We start from the raw sequence: 9,719 nt of genomic DNA on the forward strand, positions 1-9,719 counted from the left end.
TCATTTATTCATTTTCTACTGCTTATCCTCACAAGGGTCGCGGGGGTGTTGGAGCCTATCCCAGCTGTCTTCGGGCGAGAGGCGGTGGACTGGTGGCCAGCCAATCACAGGGCACATATAGACAAACAACCATTCACACTCACATTCATACCTATGGACAATTTGGAGTCGCCAATTAACCTAGCATGTTTTTGGAATGTGGGAGGAAACCGGAGAAAACCCAACGCATGCACGGGGAGAACATGCAAACTCCACACAGAGATGGCCGAGGGTGGAATTGAACTCTGGTCTGTTATTTTATCACTCTCTAATAATCTTAAAAAACATTTTTAGAAGGTCGTAAAAGGTTTTCCATGCTCTAATTTGGAGTCGCCAATTAACCTAGCATGTTTTTGGAATGTGGGAGGAAACCCACACATGCATGGGTGGAATCGAACTTGGGTCTCCTAGCTAACCACTCGTCCACCGTGCAGCCCGACAACACAATTTAATATTACCCAAAGTAATATAATATAATATAACCAAAATTACCCAAAGAACGCAACAACGACTCAACCCAGAGGTCACAAAAGACCCCACAAACCCAACAACATCAACCAAAGTTAAGATCAGTGTTCATGACTCCACCAGAGTTCCAAGACCAAAACCACAACTGAACCAAAAGAGCATTAAGGTTCATCTTAATTTTACCACAGAAGAATCCTGACGATCCCCAAGATGGACGTACAAAAAGGTCCAAAAAATTTTAATATTGAATCCGAATGTTATTCCCGGTACCCATAGACACTCGGGAAATATTTGCGAACTGCAATGCAGCTTCATTTTCTCAAACTGCAGTGTGGGCCGGGGGTCGAACCTGACAGTGTGCTTAAAAAAATAGTGGTGTGAAAGGGAATGATAAATGGTCTTTCACTTGTCGAGCGCTTTTTGGAACATTTACCTACTGATGACACAGCTTCAGGAGCAACTGGGGGGGGGGGGGGGTTCAGTGTCTTGCCCAAGGATGCTCCGATCGACAGAGGGGGGGTCAGCTGAAGTCTGATCAGATATGCTGAAGATTTTTCCGATGTTTTGTGTGAATGAATGTTGGCTCTGCGGATGTTTATACCGTCATGTTTTTTTCCCAGTTAAATTAAATAAAGTTTTTTTATGCGGTGCCAAATCACAACACAGTGATTTATGTCATGGCGCTGTGAGATACACACGTAGAACCAAATGAAACCCCCACATGAGCAAGCACTTGGCGACAGAGGCAAGGAAAAACTCCCTTTGGGGAAGAAACCTTGAACAGAACTAGTGGTGGGGCGGATCATTCCGGGTCATTCAGTAAAATGATCCGTTCATTTTGTTAATTTCTGTCAATTGATCGTTAGCCTGTGAGCCACCCCCTACCCCCCCAACCCCACACCCCCGTGTACATAGACCCGGTCAGCCAGGTCGAGTCAGTCCGTTCACGTTCATTCCGACTCAACAGCGCAACAACACGTGATGACTAGTGGTGTGTCGGTCATGAACGAACGGGTTAAAAGAACTAGTTCTTTTTTGTGAACAGAATAAACAAGGTGAACCCCACCCACCCACAGAGCGAGGCGTGACTATAGGATAAGACCGGCAAGCACACAGATAGTCCCGCCCTGAAAAAAAGGAACGACGAACTGACTCTCCAGCCAATCAAAAAAAAGCATTTGCAACTGAACGGGTATTTTATTTCACACAAAAGAACTAGTTCTTTTGACCGGTTTGTTCATGACTGACCCATCACTAAACAGAATCAAGGCTCTGTGGGGCTGCTGTCTGTCTCAACCGATAAAAAAATAGAATGGGGCGGCATGGCGTAGAGTGGTTAGCGCGCAGACCTCACAGCTAGGAGGACCAGGGTTCGATTCCACCCTCGGCCATCTCTGTGTGGAGTTTGCATGTTCTCCCCGTGCATGCGTGGGTTTTCTCCGGGTACTCCGGTTTCCTCCCACATTCCAAAAACATGCTAGGTTAATTAGCAACTCCAAATTGTCCATAGGTATGAATGTGAGTGTGAATGGTTGTTTGTCTATATGTGCCCTGTGATTGGCTGGCGACCAGTCCAGGGTGTACCCCGCCTCTTGCCGCAAGACAGCTGGGATAGGCTCCAGCACCCCCGCGACCCTCGTGAGGAAAAAGCGGTAGAAAATGAATGAATGAATGAGTTCTCCTCCTATTTTGTGTGGAAGTGGTAACATTTTGGCTTCTTATTTTGTCTTTCCCCACCCTCGACTATCTCTGTGTGGAGTTTGCATGTTCTCCCCGTGCATGCGTGGGTTTTCTCCGGGTACTCCGGTTTCCTCCCACATTCCAAAAACATGCTAGGTCAATTAGCGACTCCAAATTGTCCATAGGTATGAATGTGAGTGTGAATGGTTGTTTGTCTATATGTGCCCTGTGATTGGCTGGCGACCAGTCCAGGGTGTACCCCGCCTCTTGCCCCAAGACAGCTCGGATAGGCTCCAGCACCCCCGCGACCCTCGTGAGGAAAAAGCGGTAGAAAATGAATGAATGAATGAGTTCTCCTCCTATTTTGTGTGGAAGTGGTAACTTTTTGGCTTCTTATTTTGTCTTTCCCCACCCTCGACTATCTCTTTGTGGAGTTTGCATGTTCTCCCCGTGCATGTGTGGGTTTTTTTTTCCGGGTACTCCGGTTTCCTCCCACATTCCAAAAAACATGCTAGATTAATTGACGACTCCAAATTGTCCATATCAGTGTATCAAAGGTTCGAACTATATGTGATACCTTTAGAAAAAGCAGGAAATTTCAGATTTTTTTTTAAATGTTTCGTCAATGAAAAAATGCTGTTCTTGACACTTGACACAACATTTCGCCTCATGCTCGACGAGAGCTGTCCTATCTAGTCTATATAACCACGAACCGATGAAGCCTGCTCGAATGAGAGGCAAATGTCCATGCAGGGGGGTTTCAGTGTCTTGGTAAATGAACTCGTGATGAATTAAAGCTCAATAGAGCGACCACAAGGCTGAAATGCATGCAGTGCAAAATACGAGGAATTTCTGTCCCCTTGTTTTTGTCTGCCCCCCCGGGTTATTTGCCTTTTTATTGGGGCATATGTGCTGCAGCTAAAAACATCCAACAGCAAAACCTTGATGCTGCCCTGAAGGCAGATTAGCGATTTCACAAATGGTCCATGATTTGCATAGGATCCTTCACTTGGCGCTAGAATGGATGAGTTGCATTTTTTTCAATGCAATGATTCCATCTTGTGAAGGCGCCGTTATTTGCTGGAGCAGAACCAATCACATGCAGTGTTTTTGCGACACTTTCTCTCGGGTTCACGCTGCCTCCCCGGTCTGGGTTCACTTGCTTCTACCCTTTTCACAGCAATTCCAAATCACAGGACATAAGGCTGACTACACCCATCAGATGCTTTTAACGCTGCCGTGGCAACTGGAGGAGGAAAGTGCACGGCTGGCTGAGAACGATGGGCTGTGACAGCGCAAGCAAGCTTGCACAATTTCATCTGTGAATTCGGGGGCGTGAGCGTTGTACAAAATTAAACTGCTCATTTTCATCCGGGCTGTCAGCCGCCGTTAACATGATCTTACTACTAACACACTCCAGCACACACACACACACACATACGCGGGGGTTGTCTGGTCTGATGGAAACTTATTCCGCTCAAAAATTCATCATCAGCCAAAGATTAACCTTTAACAGAAGTATCTGTTCATGCAGTGGATCCTCCATGTTCATCATTCATTTGTTCCAAAAGTTCAAACCAAAACAAACAATTATTTCCATAAGAAATAACATAAATCTAATTAATGCAAAAAATACCAACACAAAACAGAGAAAAGTACACAAATCAAAGTTAAATCCATATAAAATGAGGAATTAAATTGATGAATAAACATTTGGTTTGATGATAATAGATTGTCCTTGAACTTAAGTAAAACTAAAATCATCAGAAATCACTCCACACTCTTTATTGCTCTCTGGTTCTACCATATCTTACTTATTGTGTGGAAATATGGGATAATAACTATAAAAGCAATCTTATCTTAAAAGATATATATTTATAAATATATATCACTACATTGACAGTTACTATGGTAGCCACTATGTCATTGTATGGTCATATCACCTCTTCGGCATATCACTTCGGCACGTGAAAAAAAAAAAAAAAAAAATTTTACTAGGAAAGCAGGAAGTGAACAAATGTAACAGTTACTGATTGTAAAAGTACCAGATGGAGGGGTAGGATTTAATAAGCTTTGCTTCTTCCTACTCCTTTTGGACATGTGGAACTGTGAACTGATTATGTGACAAAAACAAAATAAAAAAATAATAACAATAAAAAAATAACACAAAAAATAAAAAAAAATTTGTCATTATTAGGAAAGCAGGAAGTGAACAAATGTAACAGTTACTGATTGTAAAAGTACCGGAACTGATTATGTGACAAAAAAAATAACAATTAAAAAAAAAAACTATATTAGGAAAGCAGGAAGTGAACAAATGTAACAGTTACTGTTTATTTTTATTTTTATTTTTTATTTTAATTGAAACAAAAACACTTAAATTATATTAGGAAAGCAGGAAGTGAACAAATGTAACAGTTACTGATTGTAAAAGTACCAGATGGAGGGGTAGGATTTAATAAGCTTTGCTTCTTCCTACTCCTTTTGGACATGTGGAACTGTGAACTGATTATGTGACAAAAACAAAATAAAAAAATAATAACAATAAAAAAATAACACAAAAAATAAAAAAATTGTTGTCATTATTAGGAAAGCAGGAAGTGAACAAATGTAACAGTTACTGATTGTAAAAGTACCGGAACTGATTATGTGACAAAAAAAATAACAATTAAAAAAAAAACCTATATTAGGAAAGCAGGAAGTGAACAAATGTAACAGTTACTGTTTATTTTTATTTTTATTTTTTATTTTAATTGAAACAAAAACACTTAAATTATATTAGGAAAGCAGGAAGTGAACAAATGTAACAGTTACTGATTGTAAAAGTACCAGATGGAGGGGTAGGATTTAATAAGCTTTGCTTCTTCCTACTCCTTTTGGACATGTGGAACTGTGAACTGATTATGTGATGCATTCAATTGTAATCTGATGCATGTTCAAATGAAATTAAACCATTACCATTACATGAGTTGATGTCAATCATCATAAAAGCCCGGCTTGTTTTCTGTTATGTGCCTCCTTTAAACCATTCCCCATGCATACTATGTTAACTAGGAACCTTTATAGGGACAAACATCCCCTTTCAACTTTGTGTTTCCGGTTTTCTTTATCAACGTTCCTCATCACGTTCAGTGCATATTAGGAGGGGAAAAAAATGAGACAGATGTTGTACCACCCTAGTTAGGCTCCACACCTTTGTTACCATGAATATTAAAAAATAAAATATGGTATCTTTGTAAGGTGCTGCATTAACAATCACCTCTACTTAGAGTATTATCTTTCTTCATTTCGGAGAATTACCCTTTTTTTTTTTCCACGCTCATAAATGAATCATTTATAAAATAGATGTCAGCCGCAGATATAAGTGCAAATGTTACCTTATGTAACAGCTAACTTATGACTTTTTCTGACATTTTTTTGTCGGGAGAAAATGATTAAAAACCCAAAGACGGATTGCCCCCTTTCTTATGTAAAACAATGGTTTCCTATTTGCATATATTACCTTTCCAGACACAGCATCTATCCTTTTTAGTTACATACCACACTAATTACCTGCAATGAAGCATAATGGCATTAAATCTTCACCCGCTTTAAATAGATGACTTACATGACAAGCGTGTTTACGTATATATATATATATATATAAGATGATGATGGTGATGGAAACATGTCAAGGTACACGGCCTGATGAGTTTGTTGGCTTAAGCGGAGGCGGTTCTTCATCCTTTTCCGGCTGTGGGTTCTTAATGGTTAACAGCCTGAGGAACAAACCTCTCACTGTTTTACTTGTAATTGGCTTCCATCACATTTTACTGTCAACATATGCTCCTCACAGGTAGCGTATGATGTGTAAGAAGTGCTATTCCTGATGCGCGTGCTTATGCTTTGACATGAAGAAATGTGGTGTGAATTTACCTGACAGGCATCTCAATGTAAAATGAATTGATTTATCTTCGCCAATATGCTATCAGGATCATGTGACACATTGGTTTTTAAAGCTTTTGGGGAGTTTAGAGTTTGTTTTTATAAGGTCATTGTTTGTTTTTGTGAGCAAATATGAGGTGAAATTAAAAAAAAAAAAAAAAATAAGATTACATGCTATTTCTTGCAGTTAGGCCTACATGTCTAATTCAACATGCAGTGTTCTTACACACTCTCAAATCTGTTCCACTCACTCTGTGGGAAAAATGATGTCGGCCTAGGCTAATGATAGCAATCACATCCACCTTTGAGCTTTTACACGCGGTGCTGACTGTCTGGCTTATGGATGCTCACTAGAGAGAAAAAGGGTTAGGGGGGTTTGGCTCGAGTCTGAGGCAAGTTACTGCACAGAAAAATAATACTATGTAACTAACCAGAGCACAGAAATATACATATTTTCTGGACTATAAGTCGCTCCTGAGTATAAGTTGCACAAGGTCAATAATGCATAATTAGGTTGAAAAAAACATACATAAGTTGCACCGGAGTATAAGTCGCACAAGGCCAATAATGCATAATTAGGTAGAAAAAAAACATACATAAGTTGCACTGGAGTATAAGTCGCACAAGGCCAAAAATGCACAATTCGGTATAAAAAAACATACATAAGTCGCTCCAGAGTATAAGTCCCACAAGGCCAAAAGTGCATAATTAGGTAGAAAATAAACATACATAAGTCGCTCCGGAGTATAAGTCACACAATGCCAAAAATGCACAATTCGGTATAAAAACACATACATAAGTCGCTCCAGAGTATAAGTCCCACAAGGCCAAAAGTGCATAATTAGGTACAAAAAAACATACATAAGTCGCTCCGGATTATAAGTCACACAATGCCAAAAATGCACAATTCGGTATAAAAAAACATACATAAGTCGCTCCGGAGTACAAGTCGCACAAGGCCAAAAATGCATAATTCGGTACAAAAAAACATACATAAGTCGCTCCAGAGTATAAGTCGCACAAGGCCAAAAATGCACAATTCGGTACAAAAAAACATACATAAGTCGCTCCGGATTATAAGTCGCACAAGGCCAAAAATGCACAATTCGGTATAAAAAAACATACATAAGTCACTCCGGAGTATAAGTCGCACAAGGCCAAAAATGCACAATTCAGTATAAAAAAACATACATAAGTCGCTCCGGAGTATAAGTCTCACAAGGCCAAAAGTGCATAATTAGGTAGAAAAAAACATACATAAGTCGCTCCGGAGTATAAGTCTCACAAAGCCAAAAATGCATAATTAGGTAGAAAAAAACATACATAAGTCGCTCCGGAGTATAAGTCGCACAAGGCCAAAAATGCATGATTAGGTAGAAAAAAAACATACATAAGTCGCTCCGGATTAGAAGTCCCACAAGGCCAAAAGTGCATAATTAGGTAGAAAAAAACATACATAAGTCGCTCCGGAGTATAAGTCGCACAATGCCAAAAATGCATAAGTAGGTAGAAAAAAACATACATAAGTCGCTCCGGAGTATACATAAGTCGCACAAGGCCAAAAATGCATAATTAGGTAGAAAAAAAAACATACATAAGTCACACTGGAGTATAAGTCACACATTCATTCATTTTCTACCGCTTATCCTCACGAGGGTTGCAGGGGGGTGGGTGCTGGAGCCTATCCCAGCTGTCTTCAGGCTAGAGGCGGGGTACACCCCTGGACTGGTGGCCAGCCAATCACAGGGCACATATAGACAAACAACCATTCACACTCACATTCATACCTATGGACAATTTGGAGTCGCTAATTAACCTAGCATGTTTTTGGAATGTTGGAGGAAACCCACGCATGCCCTAATATTACTATATTATATTTACTATATTATTTTATTTTCTCTTAAGTCGCCGATCTATTCCATGGATGAAAAGCTGTTCAATAGATTCAGGGTAACTCAAACAGCAGCAGAGCTCCTGTTTATATGCAGGGTATGTACATACATACGTATTTGTTCTTCACTGCCTTATTCTTGCCAGGAAAAGAATCACCGACAACTAAAAAGGGAACTTTGAGGCTTCCCCCCCCACCTGCTACGACTGCTGCATGCCATTCGGGCTGTTCCATCTCCCTTCTGAAGCAACCAGAAGAGGAATATGTGCTCTCTAGCAAACATCTCACATGTACACAATAGAAATGAACTGAGTCATGAACTTTGGATGTTGTTGAGGAGTCATATGTGACCTCTTGGATGAGTCATCACTGCGCCATTGGGGTCATTTTGGTTGGCCGGCCGGCCGCCCCTGGGAAGGTTCACTACTGTTGCATGGTTTGGCTATTTGTGAATAATGGCTCTTTCTGTGGTTTGCTTGAGTCACAAAATGGCTTTATGACATTTTTCCAGACTCGGATCTCTATTACTTTTACACAGGGCCACAATTTTTATTTATGGTTTTATGATTTATGGTTTCATTTCATTTGAATATGCATCGGATTACAATTGAATGCATCACATAAACAGTTCACAGTTCTACAAAAGGAGTAGGAAGAAGCAAAACTTATTAAATCCTACCCACCTTAAATCCTACTTTTACATTCAGTAACTGTTACATTTGTTCACTTCCTGCTTTCCTAATATAATTTGGTGGGTTTTTTTTAATTTAAAACTGCATGTTGTGTTGTCATTGACCAATCTTCAAATTTTATTTGAAATATTTGTGGAAAAACATGCAAAAAACTTTTTCACACTACTGTGTGTATACTGTATACATAACATACAGATCTCTATTACGTTCACACAGGGCCACAATTTTTATTTATGGTTTTATGATTTATGGTTTAATTACATTTGAACATGCATCAGATTACAATTGAATCAGTTCACAGTTCTACAAAAGGAGTAGGAAGAAGCAAAACTTATTAAATCCTACCCACCTTAAATCCTACTTTTACATTCAGTAACTGTTACATTTGTTCACTTCCTGCTTTCCTAATATAATTTGTTTTTTTACTTTATTTTTTATTTAAAACTGCATTTTGTGTTGTCATTGACCAATCTTCAAATTTTATTTGAAATATTTAAAAACATGCAAAAAACTTTTTCACACTACTGTGTGTATACTGTATACATAACATACAGATCTCTATTACGTTCACACAGGGCCACAATTTTTATTTATGGTTTTATGATTTATGGTTTAATTTCATTTGAACATGCATCAGATTACAATTGAATGCATCACATAATCAGTTCACAGTTCCACATGTCCAAAAGGAGTAGGAAGAAGCAAAGCTTATTAAATTCTACCCACCTTAAATCCTACTTTTACATTCAGTAACTGTTGCATTTGTTCACTTCCTGCTTTCCTAATATAATTTGGTGGGGGGTTTTTTTTACTTTTTTTTTATTTATTTAAAACTGCATGTTGTGTTGTCATTGACCAATCTTCAAATTTTATTTGAAATATTTGTGGAAAAACATGCAAAAAACTTTTTCACACTACTGTGTGTATACTGTATACATAACATATACACACATACATTTATTTGTGAATTGCCTGCTGGCAATTTTGTCTGTTTAATTTCCATTAATGCTGTTTATACTGTAGCT

This window comes from Doryrhamphus excisus, linkage group LG22 (assembly GCF_037039965.1).
Source record: "Doryrhamphus excisus strain RoL-2023G ecotype Guam linkage group LG22, RoL_Dexc_Guam_v1.1, whole genome shotgun sequence".
NCBI classification, from domain to species: Eukaryota; Metazoa; Chordata; class Actinopteri; order Syngnathiformes; family Syngnathidae; genus Doryrhamphus; species Doryrhamphus excisus.